Source organism: Somniosus microcephalus, chromosome 4, assembly GCF_052327205.1.
Source record: "Somniosus microcephalus isolate GS21.2 chromosome 4, FLI_Smic_1.0, whole genome shotgun sequence".
Lineage (NCBI taxonomy): Eukaryota > Metazoa > Chordata > Chondrichthyes > Squaliformes > Somniosidae > Somniosus > Somniosus microcephalus.
This window is the reverse complement of record NC_140990.1, coordinates 69970812-69992611: the sequence shown is the minus strand read 5'-3', so window position 1 is coordinate 69992611 and position 21800 is coordinate 69970812.

Genomic DNA, 21800 nt, shown 5'->3' with positions numbered 1-21800 from the left:
GGCTCGCTGGGTGTACCTTACCCGGGGTTTTCCGATGAGCAAACTGGGTTCAGAGTGGGCTCGCTGGGTGTACCTTACCCGGGGTTTTCCGATGAGCAGTAAACTGGGTTCAGAGTGTGCTCGCTGGGTGTACCTTACCCGGGGTTTTCCGATGAGCAGTAAACTGGGTTCAGAGTGGGCTCGCTGGGTGTCCCTTACCCGGGGTTTTCCGATGAGTAAACCGGGTTCAGAGTGGGCTCGCTGGGTGTACCTTACCCGGGGTTTTCCGATGAGCAGTAAACCGGGTTCAGAGTGGGCTCGCTGGGTGTACCTGACCCGGGGTTTTCCGATGAGCAACAAACCGGGTTCAGAGTGGGCTCGCTGGGTGTACCTTACCCGGGGTTTTCCGATGAGCAAACCGGGTTCAGAGTGGGCTCGCTGGGTGTACCTTACCCGGGGTTTTCCGATGAGCAGTAAACCGGGTTCAGAGTGGGCTCGCTGGGTGTACCTGACCCGGGGTTTTACGATGAGCAACAAACCGGGTTCAGAGTGGGCTCGCTGGGTGTACCTTACCCGGGGTTTTCCGATGAGCAAACCGGGTTCAGAGTGGGCTCGCTGGGTGTACCTTACCCGGGGTTTTCCGATGAGCAGCAAACCGGGTTCAGAGTGGGCTCGCTGGGTGTACCTTACCCGGGGTTTTCCGATGAGCAGTAAACCGGGTTCAGAGTGGGCTCGCTGGGTGTACCTTACCCGGGGTTTTCCGATGAGCAGTAAACCGGGTTCAGAGTGGGCTCGCTGGGTGCACCTTACCCGGGGTTTTCCGATGAGCAGTAAATCGGGTTCAGAGTGGGCTCGCTGGGTGTACCTTACCCGGGGTTTTCCGATGAGTAAACCGGGTTCAGAGTGGGCTCGCTGGGTGTACCTGACCCGGGGTTTTCCGATGAGCAGTAAACCGGGTTCAGAGTGGGCTCGCTGGGTGTACCTGACCCGGGGTTTTCCGATGAACAGTAAACCGGGTTCAGAGTGGGCTCGCTGGGTGCACCTTACCTGGGGTTTTCCGATGAGCAGTAAACCGGGTTCAGAGTGGGCTCGCTGGGTGCACCTTACCCGGGGTTTTCCGATGAGCAACAAACCGGGTTCAGAGTGGGCTCGCTGGGTGCACCTTATCCGGGGTTTTCCGATGAGCAACAAACCGGGTTCAGAGTGGGCTCGCTGGGTGTACCTGACCCGGGGTTTTCCGATGAGCAACAAACCGGGTTCAGAGTGGGCTCGCTGGGTGTACCTTACCCTGGGTTTTCCGATGAGCAACAAACCGGGTTCAGAGTGGGCTCGCTGGGTGTACCTTACCCGGGGTTTTCCGATGAGCAACAAACCGGGTTCAGAGTGGGCTCGCTGGGTGTACCTTACCCGGGGTTTTCCGATGAGCAGCAAACCGGGTTCAGAGTGGGCTCGCTGGGTGTACCTTACCCGGGGTTTTCCGATGAGCAGTAAACCGGGTTCAGAGTGGGCTCACTGGGTGTACCTTACCCGGGGTTTTCCGATGAGTAAACCGGGTTCAGAGTGGGCTCGCTGGGTGTACCTTACCCGAGGTTTTCCGATGAGCAGCAAACCGGGTTCAGAGTGGGCTCACTGGGTGTACCTTACCCGGGGTTTTCCGATGAGTAAACCGGGTTCAGAGTGGGCTCGCTGGGTGTACCTTACCAGGGGTTTTCCGATGAGCAGTAAACCGGGTTCAGAGTGGGCTCACTGGGTGTACCTTACCCGGGGTTTTCCGATGAGTAAACCGGGTTCAGAGTGGGCTCGCTGGGTGTACCTTACCAGGGGTTTTCCGATGAGCAGTAAACCGGGTTCAGAGTGGGCTCACTGGGTGTACCTTACCCGGGGTTTTCCGATGAGTAAACCGGGTTCAGAGTGGGCTCGCTGGGTGTACCTTACCAGGGGTTTTCCGATGAGCAGTAAACCGGGTTCAGAGTGGGCTCGCTGGGTGTACCTGACCCGGGGTTTTCCGATGAGCAACAAACCGGGTTCAGAGTGGGCTCGCTGGGTGTACCTTACCCGGGGTTTTCCGATGAGCAAACCGGGTTCAGAGTGGGCTCGCTGGGTGTACCTTACCCGGGGTTTTCCGATGAGCAGCAAACCGGGTTCAGAGTGGGCTCACTGGGTGTACCTTACCCGGGGTTTTCCGATGAGCAAACCGGGTTCAGAGTGGGCTCGCTGGGTGTACCTTACCCGGGGTTTTCCGATGAGCAAACCGGGTTCAGAGTGGGCTCGCTGGGTGTACCTTACCCGGGGTTTTCCGATGAGCAGTAAACTGGGTTCAGAGTGTGCTCGCTGGGTGTACCTTACCCGGGGTTTTCCGATGAGCAGTAAACCGGGTTCAGAGTGGGCTCGCTGGGTGTCCCTTACCCGGGGTTTTCCGATGAGCAAACCGGGTTCAGAGTGGGCTCGCTGGGTGTACCTTACCTGGGGTTTTCCGATGAGCAGCAAACCGGGTTCAGAGTGGGCTCGCTGGGTGTACCTTACCCGGGTTATCCGATGAGCAGTAAACCGGGTTCAGAGTGGGCTCGCTGGGTGTACCTTACCCGGGGATTTCCGATGAGCAAACCGGATTCGGAGTGGGCTCGCTGGGTGTACCTTACCTGGGGTTTTCCGATGAGCAGCAAACCGGGTTCAGAGTGGGCTCGCTGGGTGTACCTTACCCGGGGTTTTCCGATGAGCAGTAAACCGGGTTCAGAGTGGGCTCGCTGGGTGTACCTTACCCGGGGTTTTCCGATGAGCAAACCGGGTTCAGAGTGGGCTCGCTGGGTGTACCTTACCCGGGGTTTTCCGATGAGCAGCAGATCGGGTTCAGAGTGGGCTCGCTGGGTGTACCTTACCCGGGGTTTTCCGATGAGCAACAAACCGGGTTCAGAGTGCGCTCGCTGGGTGTACCTTTCCCGGGAATTTCCGATGAGCAACAAACCGGGTTCAGAGTGGGCTCGCTGAGTGTACCTTACCCGGGGTTTTCCGATGAGCAGTAAACCGGGTTCAGAGTGGGCTCGCTGGGTGCACCTTACCCGGGGTTTTCCGATGAGCAGTAAACCGGGTTCAGAGTGGGCTCGCTGGGTGCACCTTACCCGGGGTTTTCCGATGAGCAACAAACCGGGTTCAGAGTGGGCTCGCTGGGTGTACCTCACCCGGGGTTTTCCGATGACCAGCAAACTGGGTTCAGAGTGGGCTCGCTGGGTGTACCTTACCCGGGGTTTTCCGATGAGCAGTAAACCGGGTTCAGAGTGGGCTCGCTGGGTGTACCTTACCCGGGGTTTTCCGATGAGCAGCAAACCGGGTTCAGAGTGGGCTCGCTGGGTGTACCTTACCCGGGGTTTTCCGATGAGCAGCAAACTGGGTTCAGAGTGGGCTCGCTGGGTGTACCTTACCCGGGGTTTTCCGATGAGCAGCAAATCAGGTTCAGAGTGGGCTCGCTGGGTGTACCTTACCCGGGGTTTTCCGATGAGCAGTAAACAGGGTTCAGAGTGGGCTCGCTGGGTGTACCTTACCCGGGGTTTTCCGATGAGCAGTAAACCGGGTTCAGAGTGGGCTCGCTGGGTGTACCTTACCCGGGGTTTTCCGATGAGCAGTAAACCGGGTTCAGAGTGGGCTCGCTGGGTGTACCTTACCCGGGGTTTTCCGATGAGCAAACGGGGTTCAGAGTGGGCTCGCGGGGTGCCCCTTACCCGGGGTTTTCTGATGAGCAGTAAACCGGGTTCAGAGTGGGCTCGCTGGGTGTACCTTACCCGGGGTTTTCCGATGAGCAGCAAACCGGGTTCAGAGTGGGCTCGCTGGGTGTACCTTACCCGGGGTTTTCCGATGAGCAAACCGGGTTCAGAGTGGGCTCGCTGGGTGTACCTTACCCGGGGTTTTCCGATGAGCAGCAAACTGGGTTCAGAGTGGGCTCGCTGGGTGTACCTTACCCGGGGTTTTCCGATGAGCAGCAAACCAGGTTCAGAGTGGGCTCGCTGGGTGTACCTTACCCGGGGTTTTCCAATGAGCAGTAAACAGGGTTCAGAGTGGGCTCGCTGGGTGTCCCTTACCCGGGGTTTTCCGATGAGCAGTAAACCGGGTTCAGAGTGGGCTCGCTGGGTGTACCTTACCCGGGGTTTTCCGATGAGCAGTAAACCGGGTTCAGAGTGGGCTCGCTGGGTGTACCTTACCCGGGGTTTTCCGATGAGCAAACCGGGTTCAGAGTGGGCTCGCGGGGTGCCCCTTACCCGGGGTTTTCTGATGAGCAGTAAACCGGGTTCAGAGTGGGCTCGCTGGGTGTACCTTACCCGGGGTTTTCCGATGAGCAGCAAACCGGGTTCAGAGTGGGCTCGCTGGGTGTACCTTACCCGGGGTTTTCCGATGAGCAAACCGGGTTCAGAGTGGGCTCGCTGGGTGTACCTTACCCGGGGTTTTCCGAAGAGCAGTAAACCGGGTTCAGAGTGGCTCGCTGGGTGTACCTTACCCGGGGTTTTCCGATGAGCAACAAACCGGTTTCAGAGTGGGCTCGCTGGGTGTACCTTACCCGGGGTTTTCCGATGAGCAACAAACCGGGTTCAGAGTGGGCTCGCTGGGTGTACCTTACCCGGGGTTTTCCGATGAGCAACAAACCGGGTTCAGAGTGGGCTCGCTGGGTGTACCTTACCCGGGGTTTTCCGATGAGCAAACCGGGTTCAGAGAGGGCTCGCTGGGTGTACCTTACCCGGGGTTTTCCGATGAGCAGCAAACCGGGTTCAGAGTGGGCTCGCTGGGTGTACCTTACCCGGGGTTTTCCGATGAGCAAACCGGGTTCAGAGTGGGCTCGCTGGGTGTACCTTACCCGGGGTTTTCCGATGAGCAACAAACCGGTTTCAGAGTGGGCTCGCTGGGTGTACCTTACCCGCGGTTTTCCGATGAGCAACAAACCGGGTTCAGAGTGGGCTCGCTGGGTGTACCTTACCCGGGGTTTTCCGATGAGCAACAAACCGGGTTCAGAGTGGGCTCGCTGGGTGTACCTTACCCGGGGTTTTCCGATGAGCAACAAACCTGGTTCAGAGTGGGCTCGCTGGGTGCACCTTACCCGGGGTTTTCCGATGAGCAAAGCGGGTTCAGAGAGGGCTCGCTGGGTGCACCTTACCCAGGGTTTTCCGATGAGCAGTAAACCGAGTTCAGAGTGGGCTCGCTGGGTGTACCTTACCCGGGGTTTACCGATGAGCAGTAAACCGGGTTCATAGTGGGCTCGCTGGGTGTACCTTACCCAGGGTTTTCCGATGAGCAGCAAACCGGGTTCAGAGTGGGCTCGCTGAGTGTACCTTACCCGGGGTTTTCCGATGAGCAGCAAACCGGGTTCAGAGTGGGCTCGCTGAGTGTACCTTACCCGGGGTTTTCCGATGAGCAGCAAACCGGGTTCAGAGTGGGCTCGCTCGGTGCACCTTACCCGGGGTTTTCCGATGAGCAGTAAACCGGGTTCAGAGTGGGCTCGCTGGGTGCACCTTACCCGGGGTTTTCCGATGAGCAGTAAACCGGGTTCAGAGTGGGCTCGCTGGGTGTACCTTACCCGGGGTTTTCCGATGAGCAGTAAACCGGGTTCAGAGTGGGCTCGCTGGGTGTACCTTACCCGGGGTTTTCCGATGAGCAGTAAACTGGGTTCAGAGTGGGCTCGCTGGGTGTACCTTACCCGGGGTTTTCCGATGAGCAGTAAACTGGGTTCAGAGTGGGGTCGCTGGGTGCACCTTACCCGGGGTTTTCCGATGAGCAGTAAACCGGGTTCAGAGTGGGCTCGCTGGGTGTACCTTACCCGGGGTTTTCCGATGAGCAGTAAACTGGGTTCAGAGTGGGGTCGCTGGGTGTACCTTACCCGGGGTTTTCCGATGAGCAGTAAACCGGGTTCAGAGTGGGCTCGCTGGGTGTACCTTACCCGGGGTTTTCAGATGAGCAACAAACCGGGTTCAGAGTGGGCTCGCTGGGTGCACCTTACCCGGGGTTTTCAGATGAGCAACAAACCGGGTTCAGAGTGGGCTCGCTGGGTGTACCTTACCCGGGGTTTTCCGATGAGCAGCAAACCGGGTTCAGAGTGGGCTCGCTGGGTGCACCTTACCCGGGGTGTTCCGATGAGCAACAAACCGGGTTCAGAGTGGGCTCGCTGGGTGTACCGTACCCGGGGTTTTCCGATGAGCAGCAAACCGGGTTCAGAGTGGGCTCGCTGGGTGCACCTTACCCCGGGTTTTCCGATGAGCAGTAAACCGGGTTCAGAGTGGGCTCGCTGGGTGTACCTTACCCGGGGTTTTCAGATGAGCAGTAAACCGGGTTCAGAGTGGGCTCGCTGGGTGTACCTTACCCGGGGTTTTCCGATGAGCAGCAAACCGGGTTCAGAGTGGGCTCGCTGGGCGTACCTTACCCGGGGTTTTCCGATGAGCAAACCGGATTCAGAGTGGGCTCGCTGGGTGTACCTTACCCGGGGTTTTCCGATGAGCAAACCGGGTTCAGAGTGGGCTCGCTGGGTGTACCTTACCCGGGGTTTTCCGATGAGCAAACCGTTTTCAGAGTGGGCTCGCTGGGTGTACCTTACCCGGGGTTTTCCGATGAGCAGCAAACCGGGTTCAGAGTGGGCTCGCTGGGTGTACCTTACCCGGGGTGTTCCGATGAGCAGCAAACCGGGTTCAGAGTGGGCTCGCTGGGTGTACCTTACCCGGGGTTTTCCGATGAGCAGCAAACCGGGTTCAGAGTGGGCTCGCTGGGTGCACCTTACCCAGGGTTTTCCGATGAGCAGTAAACCGGGTTCAGAGTGGGCTCGCTGGGTGTACCTTACCCGGGGTTTTCCGATGAGCAAACCGGGTTCAGAGTGAGCTCGCTGGGTGTACCTTACCCGGGGTTTTCCGATGAGCAGTAAACCGGGTTCAGAGTGGGCTCGCTGGGTGTACCTTACCCGGGGTTTTCCGATGAGCAGTAAACCGGGTTCAGAGTGGGCTCGCTGGGTGTACTTTACATGGGGTCTTCCGATGAGCAGCAAACCAGGTTCAGAGTGGGCTCGCTGGGTGTACCTTACCCGGGGTCTTCCGATGAGCAGCAAACCAGGTTCAGAGTGGGCTCGCTGGGTGTACCTTACCCGGGGTCTTCCGATTAGCAGCTAAACGGGTTCAGAGTGGGCTCGCTGGGTGCACCTTACCCGGGGTTTTCCGATGAGCAACAAATCGGGTTCAGAGTGGGCTCGCTGGGTGCACCTTACCCGGGGTTTTCCGATGAGCAGTAAACCGGGTTCAGAGTGGGCTCGCTGGGTGTACCTTACCCGGGGTTTTCCGATGAGCAACAAACCGGGTTGAGAGTGGGCTCGCTGGGTGCACCTTACCCGGGGTTTTCCGATGAGCAAACCGGGTTCAGAGTGGGCTCGCTGGGTGTACCTTACCCGGGGTTTTCCGATGAGCAGCAAACTGGGTTCAGAGTGGGCTCGCTGGGTGTACCTTACCCGGGGTTTTCCGATGAGCAAACCGGGTTCAGAGTGGGCTCGCTGGGTGTACCTTACCCGGGGTTTTCCGATGAGCAACAAACCGGGTTCAGAGTGGGCTCGCTGGGTGTACCTTACCCGGGGTTTTCCGATGAGCAAACCGGGTTCAGAGTGGGCTCGCTGGGTGTACCTTACCCGAGGTTTTCCGATGAGCAGTAAACCGGGTTCAGAGTGGGCTCGCTGGGTGTACCTTACCCGGGGTTTTCCGATGAGCAAACCGGGTTCAGAGTGGGCTCGCTGGGTGCACCTTACCCGGGGTTTTCCGATGAGCAACAAACCGGGTTCAGAGTGGGCTCGCTGGGTGTACCTTAGCCGGGGTTTTCCGATGAGCAAACCGGGTTCAGAGAGGGCTCGCTGGGTGTACCTTACCCGAGGTTTTCCGATGAGCAAACCGGGTTCAGAGTGGGCTCGCTGGGTGTACCTTACCCGGGGTTTTCCGATGAGCAATAAATTGGGTTCAGAGTGTGCTCGCTGGGTGTACCTTACCCGGGGTTTTCCGATGAGCAGTAAACCGGGTTCAGAGTGGGCTCGCTGGGTGTCCCTTACACGGGGTTTTCCGATGAGCAAACCCGGTTCAGAGTGGGCTCGCTGGGTGTACCTTACCCGGGGTTTTCCGATGAGCAGCAGATCGGGTTCAGAGTGGGCTCGCTGGGTGAACCTTACCCGGGGTTTTCCGATGAGCACAAACCGGGTTCAGAGTGGGCTCGCTGGGTGCTCCTTACCCGGGGTTTTCCGATGAGCAACAAACCGGGTTCAGAGTGGGCTCGCTGGGTGCACCTTACCCGGGGTTTTCCGATGAGCAACAAACCGGGTTCAGAGTGGGCTCGCTGGGTGCACCTTACCCGGGATTTTCCGATGAGCAGCAAACCGGGTTCAGAGTGGGCTCGCTGGGTGTACCTTACCCGGGGTTTTCCGATGAGCAGCAAACCGGGTTCAGAGTGGGCTCGCTGGGTGCACCTTACCCGGCGTTTTCCGATGAGCAACAAACCGGGTTCAGAGTGGGCTCACTGGGTGTACCTTACCCAGGGTTTTCCGATGAGCAACAAACCGGGTTCAGAGTGGGCTCGCTGGGTGTACCTTACCCTGGGTTTTCCGATGAGTAAACCGGGTTCAAAGTGGGCTCGCTGGGTGTACCTTACCCGGGGTTTTCCGATGAGCAGTCAACCGGGTTCAGAGTGGGCTCGCTGGGTGTACCTTACACGGGGTTTTCCGATGAGCAGCAAACCGGGTTCAGAGTGGGCTCGCTGGGTGCACCTTACCCGGGGTTTTCCGATGAGCAGTAAACCGGGTTCAGAGTGGGCTCGCTGGCTGTACCTTACCCGGGGTTTTCCGATGAGCAACAAACCGGGTTCAGAGTGGGCTCGCTGGGTGTACCTTACCCGGGGTTTTCCGATGAGCAGTAAACCGGGTTCAGAGTGGGCTCGCTGGCTGTACCGCACCCGGGGTTTCCGATGAGCAGTTAACCGGGTTCAGAGTGGGCTCGCTGGGTGTACATTACCCGGGGTTTTCCCATGTGCAGGAAAACGGGTTCAGAGTGGGCTCGCTGGGTGTACCTTACCCGGGGTTTTCCGATGAGCAGTAAACCGGGTTCAGAGTGGGCTCGCTGGGTGTACCTTACCCGGGGTTTTCCGATGAGCAGTAAACTGGGTTCAGAGTGGGCTCGCTGGGTGTACCTTACCCGGGGTTTTCCGATGAGCAGTAAACCGGGTTCAGAGTGGGCTCGCTGGCTGTACCTTACCCGGGGTTTTCTGATGAGCAAACCGGGTTCAGAGTGGGCTCGCTGGGTGCACCTTACCCGGGGTTTTCCGATGAGCAGTAAACCGGGTTCAGAGTGGGCTCGCTGGGTGCACCTTACCCGGGGTTTTCAGATGAGCAACAAACCAGGTTCAGAGTGGGCTCGCTGGGTGCACCTTACCCGGGGTTTTCCGACGAGCAGTAAACCAGGTTCAGAGTGGGCTCGCTGGGTGTACCTTACCCGGGGTTTTCCGATGAGCAGCAAACCGGGTTCAGAGTGGGCTCGCTGGGTGTACCTTACCTGGGGTTTTCCGATGAGCAACAAACCGGGTTCAGAGTGGGCTCGCTGGGTGTACCTTACCCGGGGTTTTCCGATGAACAAACCGGGTTCAGAGTGGGCTCGCTGGGTGCACCTTACCCGGGGTTTTCCGATGAGCAGTAAACCGGGTTCAGAGTGGGCTCGCTGGGTGTACCTTACCCGGGGTTTTCCGATGAGTAAACCGGGTTCAGAGTGGGCTCGCTGGGTCTACCTTACCCGGCGTCTTCCGATGAGCAGCAAACCGGGTTCAGAGTGGGCTCGCTGGGTGTACCTTACCCGGGGTTTTCCGATGAGCAGTAAACCGGGTTCAGAGCGGGCTCGCTGGGTGTACCTTACCCGGGGTTTTCCGATGAGCAGCAAACTGGGTTCAGAGTGGGCTCGCTGGGTGTACCTTACCCGGGGTTTTCCAATGAGCAGCAAACCGGGTTCAGAGTGGGCTCGCTGGGTGTACCTTACCCGGGGTTTTCCGATGAGCAGTAAACCGGGTTCAGAGTGGGCTCGCTGGGTGTACCTTACCTGGGGTTTTCCGATGTGCAGCAAACCGGGTTCAGAGTGGGCTCGCTGGGTGTACCTTACCCGGGGATTTCCGATGAGCAAACCGGGTTCAGAGTGGGCTCGCTGGGTGTACCTTACCCGGGGTTTTCCGATGAGCAAACCGGGTTCAGAGTGGGCTCGCTGGGTGTACCTTCCCTGGGGTTTTCCGATGAGCAGCAAACCGGGTTCAGAGTGGGCTCGCTGGGTGTACCTTACCCGAGGTTTTCCGATGAGCAGCAAACTGGGTTCAGAGTGGGCACGCTGGGTGTACCTTACCCGGGGTTTTCCGATGAGCAGTAAACCGGGATCAGAGTGGGCTCGCTGGGTGTACTTTACCCGGGGTTTTCCGATGAGCAGTAAACCGGGTTCAGAGTGGGCTCGCTGGGTGTACCTTACCCGGGGTTTTCCGATGAGCAGTGAACCGGGTTCAGAGTGGGCTCGCTGGGTGTACCTTACCCGGGGTTTTCCGATGAGCAAACCGGGTTCAGAGTGGGCTCGCTGGGTGTACCTTACCCGGGGTTTTCCGATGAGAAGTAAACCGGGTTCAGAGTGGGCTCGCTGGGTGCACCTTACCCCGGGTTTTCCGATGAGCAGCAAACCGGGTTCAGAGTGGGCTCGCTGGGTGTACCTTACCCTGGATTTTCTGATGAGCAGCAAACCGGGTTCAGAGTGGGCTCGCTGGGTGTACCTTACCCTGGGTTTTCCGATGAGCAAACCGGGTTCAGAGTGGGCTCGCTGGGTGTACCTCACCCGGGGTTTTCTGATGAGCAGCAAACCGGGTTCAGAGTGGGCTCGCTGGGTGCACCTTACCCGGGGTTTTCCGATGAGCAGTAAACCGGGTTCAGAGTGGGCTCGCTGGGTGTACCTTACCCGGGGTTTTCCGATGAGCAGCAAACCGGGTTCAGAGTGGGCTCGCTGGGTGTACCTTACCCGGGGTTTTCCGATGAGCAGTAAACCGGGTTCAGAGTAGGCTCGCTGGGTGCACCTTACCCGGGGTTTTCCGATGAGCAGCAAACCGGGTTCAGAGCGGGCTCGCTGGGTGTACCTTACCCGGGGTTTTCCGATGAGCAAACCGGGTTCAGAGTGGGCTCGCTGGGTGCACCTTACCTGGGGTTTTCCGATGAGCAGCAAACCGGGTTCAGAGTGGGCTCGCTGGGTGTACCTTACCCGGGGTTTTCCGATGAGCAGTAAACCGGGTTCAGAGTGGACTCGCTGGGTGCACCTTACCCGGGGTTTTCCGATGAGCAGTAAACCGGGTTCAGAGTGGGCTCACTGGGTGCACCTTACCCGGGGTTTTCCGATGAGCAGTAAACCGGGTTCAGAGTGGGCTCGCTGGGTGCACCTTACCCGGGGTTTTCCGATGAGCAGTAAACCGGGTTCAGAGTGGGCTCGCTGGGTGCACCTTACCCGGGGTTTTCCGATGAGCAGTAAACCGGGTTCAGAGTGGGCTCGCTGGGTGCACCTTACCCGGGGTTTTCCGATGAGCAGTAAACCGGGTTCAGAGTGAGCTCGCTGGGTCTACCTTACCCGGGGTTTTCCGATGAGCAGCAAACCGGGTTCAGAGTGAGCTCGCTGGGTGTACCTTACCCGGGGTTTTCCGATGAGCAGCAAACCGGGTTCAGAGTGGGCTCGCTGGGTGTACCTTACCCGAGGTTTTCCGATGAGCAGTAAACCGGGTTCAGAGTGGGCTCGCTGGGTGTACCTTACCCGGGGTCTTCCGATGAGCAGTAAACCGGGTTCAGAGTGGGCTCGCTGGGTGTACCTTACCCGGGGTTTTCCGATGAGCAGCAAACCGGGTTCAGAGCGAGCTCGCTGGGTGTACCTTACCCGGGGTTTTCCGATGAGCAGTAAACCGGGTTCAGAGTGGGCTCGCTGGGTGTACCTTACCCCCGGTCTTCCGATGAGCAGCAAACCAGGTTCAGAGTGGGCTCGCTGGGTGTACCTTACCCGGGGTCTTCCGATGAGCAGCAAACCGGGTTCAGAGTGGGCTCGGTGGGTGTACCTTACCCGGGGTCTTCCGATGAGCAGCAAACCGGGTTCAGAGTGGGCTCGCTGGGTGTACCTTACCCGGGGTTTTCCGATGAGCAACAAATCGGGTTCAGAGTGCGCTCGCTGGGTGCACCTTACCCGGGGTTTTCCGATGAGCAGTAAACCGGGTTCAGAGTGGGCTCGCTGGGTGTACCTTACCCGGGGTTTTCCGATGAGCAACAAATCGGGTTCAGAGTGGGCTCGCTGGGTGTACCTTACCCGGGGTTTTCCGATGAGCAGCAAACTGGGTTCAGAGTGGGCTCGCTGGGTGTACCTTACCCGGGGTTTTCCGATGAGCAAACCGGGTTCAGAGTGGGCTCGCTGGGTGTACCTTACCCGGGGTTTTCCGATGAGCAACAAACCGGGTTCAGAGTGGGCTCGCTGGGTGTACCTTACCCGGGGTTTTCCGATGAGCAAACCGGGTTCAGAGTGGGCTCGCTGGGTGTACCTTACCCGAGGTTTTCCGATGAGCAGTAAACCGGGTTCAGAGTGGGCTCGCTGGGTGTACCTTACCCGGGGTTTTCCGATGAGCAAACCGGGTTCAGAGTGGGCTCGCTGGGTGCACCTTACCCGGGGTTTTCCGATGAGCAACAAACCGGGTTCAGAGTGGGCTCGCTGGGTGTACATTACCCGGGGTTTTCCGATGAGCAAACCGGGTTCAGAGAGGGCTCGCTGGGTGTACCTTACCCGAGGTTTTCCGATGAGCAAACCGGGTTCAGAGTGGGCTCGCTGGGTGTACCTTACCCGGGGTTTTCCGATGAGCAGTAAATTGGGTTCAGAGTGTGCTCGCTGGGTGTACCTTACCCGGGGTTTTCCGATGAGCAGTAAACCGGGTTCAGAGTGGGCTCGCTGGGTGTCCCTTACACGGGGTTTTCCGATGAGCAAACCGGGTTCAGAGTGGGCTCGCTGGGTGTACCTTACCCGGGGTTTTCCGATGAGCAGCAGATCGGGTTCAGAGTGGGCTCGCTGGGTGTACCTTACCCGGGGTTTTCCGATGAGCAACAAACCGGGTTCAGAGTGGGCTCGCTGGGTGCACCTTACCCGGGGTTTTCCGATGAGCAACAAACCGGGTTCAGAGTGGGCTCGCTGGGTGCACCTTACCCGGGGTTTTGCGATGAGCAGCAAACCGGGTTCAGAGTGGGCTCGCTGGGTGTACCTTACCCGGGGTTTTCCGATGAGCAACAAACCGGGTTCAGAGTGCGCTCGCTGGGTGTACCTTACCCGGGGTTTTCCGATGAGCAACAAACTGGGTTCAGAGTGGGCTCGCTGGGTGTACCTTACCCGAGCATTTCCGATGAGCAGCAAACCGGGTTCAGAGTGGGCTCGCTGGGTGTACCTTACCCGGGGTTTTCCGATGAGCAGCAAACTGGGTTCAGAGTGGGCTCGCTGGGTGTACCTTACCCGGGGTTTTCCAATGAGCAGCAAACCGGGTTCAGAGTGGGCTCGCTGGGTGTACCTTACCCGGGGTTTTCCGATGAGCAGTAAACCGGGTTCAGAGTGGGCTCGCTGGGTGTACCTTACCTGGGGTTTTCCGATGTGCAGCAAACCGGGTTCAGAGTGGGCTCGCTGGGTGTACCTTACCCGGGGATTTCCGATGAGCAAACCGGGTTCAGAGTGGGCTCACTGGGTGTACCTTACCCCGGGTTTTCCGATGAGCAAACCGGGTTCAGAGTGGGCTCGCTGGGTGTACCTTCCCTGGGGTTTTCCGATGAGCAGCAAACCGGGTTCAGAGTGGGCTCGCTGGGTGTACCTTACCCGAGGTTTTCCGATGAGCAGCAAACTGGGTTCAGAGTGGGCACGCTGGGTGTACCTTACCCGGGGTTTTCCGATGAGCAGTAAACCGGGATCAGAGTGGGCTCGCTGGGTGTACTTTACCCGGGGTTTTCCGATGAGCAGTAAACCGGGTTCAGAGTGGGCTCGCTGGGTGTACCTTACCCGGGGTTTTCCGATGAGCAGTGAACCGGGTTCAGAGTGGGCTCGCTGGGTGTACCTTACCCGGGGTTTTCCGATGAGCAAACCGGGTTCAGAGTGGGCTCGCTGGGTGTACCTTACCCGGGGTTTTCCGATGAGAAGTAAACCGGGTTCAGAGTGGGCTCGCTGGGTGCACCTTACCCCGGGTTTTCCGATGAGCAGCAAACCGGGTTCAGAGTGGGCTCGCTGGGTGTACCTTACCCTGGATTTTCTGATGAGCAGCAAACCGGGTTCAGAGTGGGCTCGCTGGGTGTACCTTACCCTGGGTTTTCCGATGAGCAAACCGGGTTCAGAGTGGGCTCGCTGGGTGTACCTCACCCGGGGTTTTCTGATGAGCAGCAAACCGGGTTCAGAGTGGGCTCGCTGGGTGCACCTTACCCGGGGTTTTCCGATGAGCAGTAAACCGGGTTCAGAGTGGGCTCGCTGGGTGTACCTTACCCGGGGTTTTCCGATGAGCAGCAAACCGGGTTCAGAGTGGGCTCGCTGGGTGTACCTTACCCGGGGTTTTCCGATGAGCAGTAAACCGGGTTCAGAGTAGGCTCGCTGGGTGCACCTTACCCGGGGTTTTCCGATGAGCAGCAAACCGGGTTCAGAGCGGGCTCGCTGGGTGTACCTTACCCGGGGTTTTCCGATGAGCAAACCGGGTTCAGAGTGGGCTCGCTGGGTGCACCTTACCTGGGGTTTTCCGATGAGCAGCAAACCGGGTTCAGAGTGGGCTCGCTGGGTGTACCTTACCCGGGGTTTTCCGATGAGCAGTAAACCGGGTTCAGAGTGGACTCGCTGGGTGCACCTTACCCGGGGTTTTCCGATGAGCAGTAAACCGGGTTCAGAGTGGGCTCACTGGGTGCACCTTACCCGGGGTTTTCCGATGAGCAGTAAACCGGGTTCAGAGTGGGCTCGCTGGGTGCACCTTACCCGGGGTTTTCCGATGAGCAGTAAACCGGGTTCAGAGTGGGCTCGCTGGGTGCACCTTACCCGGGGTTTTCCGATGAGCAGTAAACCGGGTTCAGAGTGGGCTCGCTGGGTGCACCTTACCCGGGGTTTTCCGATGAGCAGTAAACCGGGTTCAGAGTGAGCTCGCTGGGTCTACCTTACCCGGGGTTTTCCGATGAGCAGCAAACCGGGTTCAGAGTGAGCTCGCTGGGTGTACCTTACCCGGGGTTTTCCGATGAGCAGCAAACCGGGTTCAGAGTGGGCTCGCTGGGTGTACCTTACCCGAGGTTTTCCGATGAGCAGTAAACCGGGTTCAGAGTGGGCTCGCTGGGTGTACCTTACCCGGGGTCTTCCGATGAGCAGTAAACCGGGTTCAGAGTGGGCTCGCTGGGTGTACCTTACCCGGGGTTTTCCGATGAGCAGCAAACCGGGTTCAGAGCGAGCTCGCTGGGTGTACCTTACCCGGGGTTTTCCGATGAGCAGTAAACCGGGTTCAGAGTGGGCTCGCTGGGTGTACCTTACCCCCGGTCTTCCGATGAGCAGCAAACCAGGTTCAGAGTGGGCTCGCTGGGTGTACCTTACCCGGGGTCTTCCGATGAGCAGCAAACCGGGTTCAGAGTGGGCTCGCTGGGTGTACCTTACCCGGGGTCTTCCGATGAGCAGCAAACCGGGTTCAGAGTGGGCTCGCTGGGTGTACCTTACCCGGGGTTTTCCGATGAGCAACAAATCGGGTTCAGAGTGCGCTCGCTGGGTGCACCTTACCCGGGGTTTTCCGATGAGCAGTAAACCGGGTTCAGAGTGGGCTCGCTGGGTGTACCTTACCCGGGGTTTTCCGATGAGCAACAAATCGGGTTCAGAGTGGGCTCGCTGGGTGTACCTTACCCGGGGTTTTCCGATGAGCAGCAAACTGGGTTCAGAGTGGGCTCGCTGGGTGTACCTTACCCGGGGTTTTCCGATGAGCAAACCGGGTTCAGAGTGGGCTCGCTGGGTGTACCTTACCCGGGGTTTTCCGATGAGCAACAAACCGGGTTCAGAGTGGGCTCGCTGGGTGTACCTTACCCGGGGTTTTCCGATGAGCAAACCGGGTTCAGAGTGGGCTCGCTGGGTGTACCTTACCCGAGGTTTTCCGATGAGCAGTAAACCGGGTTCAGAGTGGGCTCGCTGGGTGTACCTTACCCGGGGTTTTCCGATGAGCAAACCGGGTTCAGAGTGGGCTCGCTGGGTGCACCTTACCCGGGGTTTTCCGATGAGCAACAAACCGGGTTCAGAGTGGGCTCGCTGGGTGTACATTACCCGGGGTTTTCCGATGAGCAAACCGGGTTCAGAGAGGGCTCGCTGGGTGTACCTTACCCGAGGTTTTCCGATGAGCAAACCGGGTTCAGAGTGGGCTCGCTGGGTGTACCTTACCCGGGGTTTTCCGATGAGCAGTAAATTGGGTTCAGAGTGTGCTCGCTGGGTGTACCTTACCCGGGGTTTTCCGATGAGCAGTAAACCGGGTTCAGAGTGGGCTCGCTGGGTGTCCCTTACACGGGGTTTTCCGATGAGCAAACCGGGTTCAGAGTGGGCTCGCTGGGTGTACCTTACCCGGGGTTTTCCGATGAGCAGCAGATCGGGTTCAGAGTGGGCTCGCTGGGTGTACCTTACCCGGGGTTTTCCGATGAGCAACAAACCGGGTTCAGAGTGGGCTCGCTGGGTGCACCTTACCCGGGGTTTTCCGATGAGCAACAAACCGGGTTCAGAGTGGGCTCGCTGGGTGCACCTTACCCGGGGTTTTGCGATGAGCAGCAAACCGGGTTCAGAGTGGGCTCGCTGGGTGTACCTTACCCGGGGTTTTCCGATGAGCAACAAACCGGGTTCAGAGTGCGCTCGCTGGGTGTACCTTACCCGGGGTTTTCCGATGAGCAACAAACTGGGTTCAGAGTGGGCTCGCTGGGTGTACCTTACCCGAGCATTTCCGATGAGCAGCAAACCGGGTTCAGAGTGGGCTCGCTGGGTGTACCTTACCCGGGGTTTTCCGATGAGGAACAAACCGGGTTCAGAGTGGGCTCGCTGGGTGTACCTAACCCGGGGTTTTCCGATGAGCAGTAAAGCGGGTTCAGAGTGGGCTCGCTGGGTGCACCTTACCCGGGGTTTTCCGATGAGCAACAAACCGGGTTCAGAGTGGGCTCACTGGCTGTACCTTACCCAGGGTTTTCCGATGAGCAACAAACCGGGTTCAGAGTGGGCTCGCTGGGTGTACCTTACCCTGGGTTTTCCGATGAGTAAACCGGGTTCAAAGTGGGCTCGCTGGGTGTACCTTACCCGGGGTTTTCCGATGAGCAGTCAACCGGGTTCAGAGTGGGCTCGCTGGGTGTACCTTTCACGGGGTTTTCCGATGAGCAGCAAACCGGGTTCAGAGTGGGCTCGCTGGGTGCACCTTACCCGGGGTTTTCCGATGAGCAGTAAACCGGGTTCAGAGTGGGCTCGCTGGCTGTACCTTACCCGGGGTTTTCCGATGAGCAACAAACCGGGTTCAGAGTGGGCTCGCTGGGTGTACCTTACCCGGGGTTTTCCGATGAGCAGTAAACCGGGTTCAGAGTGGGCTCGCTGGCTGTACCGTACCCGGGGTTTCCGATGAGCAGTAAACCGGGTTCAGCGTGGGCTCGCTGGGTGTACATTACCCGGGGTTTTCCCATGAGCAGGAAACCGGGTTCAGAGTGGGCTCGCTGGGTGTACCTTACCCGGGGTTTTCCGATGGGCAGTAAACCGGGTTCAGAGTGGGCTCGCTGGGTGTACCTTACCCGGGGTTTTCCGATGAGCAGTAAACTGGGTTCAGAGTGGGCTCGCTGGGTGTACCTTACCTGGGGTTTTCCGATGAGCAGTAAACCGGGTTCAGAGTGGGCTCGCTGGCTGTACCTTACCCGGGGTTTTCTGATGAGCAAACCGGGTTCAGAGTGGGCTCGCTGGGTGCACCTTACCCGGGGTTTTCCGATGAGCAGTAAACCGGGTTCAGAGTGGGCTCGCTGGGTGCACCTTACCCAGGGTTTTCAGATGAGCAACAAACCAGGTTCAGAGTGGGCTCGCTGGGTGCACCTTACCCGGGGTTTTCCGACGAGCAGTAAACCAGGTTCAGAGTGGGCTCGCTGGGTGTACCTTACCCGGGGTTTTCCGATGAGCAGCAAACCGGGTTCAGAGTGGGCTCGCTGGGTGTACCTTACCTGGGGTTTTCCGATGAGCAACAAACCGGGTTCAGAGTGGGCTCGCTGGGTGTACCTTACCCGGGGTTTTCCGATGAACAAACCGGGTTCAGAGTGGGCTCGCTGGGTGCACCTTACCCGGGGTTTTCCGATGAGCAGCAAACCGGGTTCAGAGTGGGCTCGCTGGGTGTACCTTACCCGGGGTTTTCCGATGAGCAGCAAACCGGGTTCAGAGTGGGCTCGCTGGGTGCACCTTACCCGGGGTTTTCCGATGAGCAGTAAACCGGGTGCAGAGTGGGCTCGCTGGGTGCACCTTACCCGGGGTTTTCCGATGAGCAGTAAACCGGGTTCAGAGAGGGCTCGCTGGGTCTACCTTACCCGGGGTTTTCCGATGAGCAGTAAACCGGGTTCAGAGTGGGCTCGCTGGGTGTACCTTACCCGGGGTCTTCCGATGAGCAGCAAACCAGGTTCAGAGTGGGCACTCTGGGTGTACCTTACCCGGGGTTTTCCGATGAGCAACAAACCGGGTTCAGAGCGGGCTCGCTGGGTGTACCTTACCCGGGGTTTTCCGATGAGCAGTAAACCGGGTTCAGAGTGGGCTCGCTGGGTGCACCTTACCCGGGGTTTTCCGATGAGCAGTAAACTGGTTTCAGAGTGGGCTCGCTGGGTGTACCTTACCCGGGGTTTTCCGATGAGCAGCAAACTGGGTTCAGAGTGGGCTCGCTGGGTGTACCTTACCCGGGGTTTTCCAATGAGCAGCAAACCGGGTTCAGAGTGGGCTCGCTGGGTGCACCTTACCCGGGGTTTTCCGATGAGCAGTAAACCGGGTTCAGAGTGAGCTCGCTGGGTGCACCTTACCCGGGGTTTTCCGATGAGCAGCAAACCGGGTTCAGAGTGGGCTCGCTGGGTGTACCTTACCCGGGGTTTTCCGATGAGCAGCAAACCAGGTTCAGAGTGAGCTCGCTGGGTGTACCTTACCCGGGGTTTTCCGATAAGCAGCAAAGCGGGTTCAGAGTGGGCTCGCTGGGTCTACCTTACCCGGGGTTTTCCGATGAGCAGCAAACCGGGTTCAGAGAGGCTCGCTGGGTGTACCTTACCCGGGGTTTTCCGATGAGCAGCAAACCAGGTTCAGAGTGGGATCGCTGGGTATACCTTACCCGGGGTTTTCCGATGAGCAGCAAACCGGGTTCAGAGTGGCCTCGCTGGGTGTACCTTACCCGGGGTTTTCCGATGAGCAGTAAACCGGGTTCAGAGTGGGCTCGCTGGGTGTACCTTACCCGGGGTTTTCCGATGAGCAAACCAGGTTCAGAGTGGGCTCGCTGGGTGTACCTTACCCGGGGTCTTCCGATGAGCAAACCAGGTTCAGAGTGGGCTCGCTGGGTGTACCTTACCCGGGGTCTTCCAATGAGCAGCAAGCCAGGTTCAGAGTGGGCTCGCTGGGTGCACCTTACCCGGGGTTTTCCGATGAGCAACAAACCGGGTTCAGAGTGGGCTCGCTGGGTGTACCTTACCCGGGGTCTTCCGATGAGCAGCAAACCGGGTTCAGAGTGGGCTCGCTGGGTGCACCTTACCCGGGGTTTTCCGATGAGCAACAAACCGGGTTCAGAGTGGGCTCGCTGGGTGCACCTTACCCGGGGTTTTCCGATGAGCAGTAAACCGGGTTCAGAGTGGGCTCGCTGGGTGTACCTTACCCGGGGTTTTCCGATGAGCAACAAATCGGGTTCACAGTGGGCTCGCTGGGTGTACCTTACCCGGGGTTTTCCGATGAGCAAACCGGGTTCAGAGTGGGCTCGCTGGGTGTACCTTACCCGGGGTTTTCCGATGAGCAACAAACCGGGTTCAGAGTGGGCTCGCTGGGTGTACCTTACCCGGGGTTTTCCGATGAGCAAATCGGGTTCAGAGTGGGCTCGCTGGGTGTACCTTCCCCGAGGTTTTCCGATGAGCAGTAAACCGGGTTCAGAGTGGGCTCGCTGGGTGTACCTTACCCGGGGTTTTCCGATGAGCAAACCGGGTTCAGAGTGGGCTCGCTGGGTGCACCTTACCCGGGGTTTTCCGATGAGCAACAAACCGGGTTCAGAGTGGGCTCGCTGGGTGTACCTTACCCGGGGTTTTCCGATGAGCAAACCGGGTTCAGAGAGGGCTCGCTGGGTGTACCTTACCCGAGGTTTTCCGATGAGCAAACCGGGTTCAGAGTGGGCTCGCTGGGTGTACCTTACCCGGGGTTTTCCGATGAGCAGTAAATTGGGTTCAGAGTGTGCTCGCTGGGTGTACCTTACCCGGGGTTTTTCGATGAGCAGTAAACCGGGTTCAGAGTGGGCTCGCTGGGTGTCCCTTACACGGGGTTTTCCGATGAGCTAACCGGGTTCAGAGTGGGCTCGCTGGGTGTACCTTACCCGGGGTTTTCCGATGAGCAGCAGATCGGGTTCAGAGTGGGCTCGCTGGGTGTACCTTACCCGGGGTTTTCCGATGAGCAACAAACCGGGTTCAGAGTGGGCTCGCTGGGTGCACCTTACCCGGGGTTTTCCGATGAGCAACAAACCGGGTTCAGAGTGGGCTCGCTGGGTGCACCTTACCCGGGGTTTTCCGATGAGCAGCAAACCGGGTTCAGAGTGGGCTCGCTGGGTGTACCTTACCCGGGGTTTTCCGATGAGCAACAAACCGGGTTCAGAGTGCGCTCGCTGGGTGTACCTTACCCGAGGATTTCCGACGAGCAGCAAACCGGGTTCAGAGTGCGCTCGCTGGGTGTACCTTACCCGGGGTTTTCCGATGAGGAACAAACCGGGTTCAGAGTGGTCTCGCTGGGTGTACCTTACCCGGGGTTTTCCGATGAGCAGTAAAGCGGGTTCAGAGTGGGCTCGCTGGGTGCACCTTACCCGGGGTTTTCCGATGAGCAACAAACCGGGTTCAGAGTGGGCTCACTGGGTGTACCTTACCCAGGGTTTTCCGATGAGCAACAAACCGGGTTCAGAGTGGGCTCGCTGGGTGTACCTTACCCTGGGTTTTCCGATGAGTAAACCGGGTTCAAATTGGGCTCGCTGGGTGTACCTTACCCGGGGTTTTCCGATGAGCAGTCAACCGGGTTCAGAGTGGGCTCGCTGGGTGTACCTTACACGGGGTTTTCCGATGAGCAGCAAACCGGGTTCAGAGTGGGCTCGCTGGGTGCACCTTACCCGGGGTTTTCCGATGAGCAGTAAACCGGGTTCAGAGTGGGCTCGCTGGCTGTACCTTACCCGGGGTTTTCCGATGAGCAACAAACCGGGTTCAGAGTGGGCTCGCTGGGTGTACCTTACCCGGGGTTTTCCGATGAGCAGTAAACCGGGTTCAGAGTGGGCTCGCTGGCTGTACCGTACCCGGGGTTTCCGATGAGCAGTAAACCGGGTTCAGAGTGGGCTCGCTGGGTGTACATTACCCGGGGTTTTCCCATGAGCAGGAAACTGGGTTCAGAGTGGGCTCGCTGGGTGTACCTTACCCGGGGTTTTCCGATGAGCAGTACACCGGGTTCAAAGTGGGCTCGCTGGGTGTATCTTACCCGGGGTTTTCCGATGAGCAGTAAACTGGGTTCAGAGTGGGCTCGCTGGGTGTACCTTACCCGGGGTTTTCCGATGAGCAGGAAACCGGGTTCAGAGTG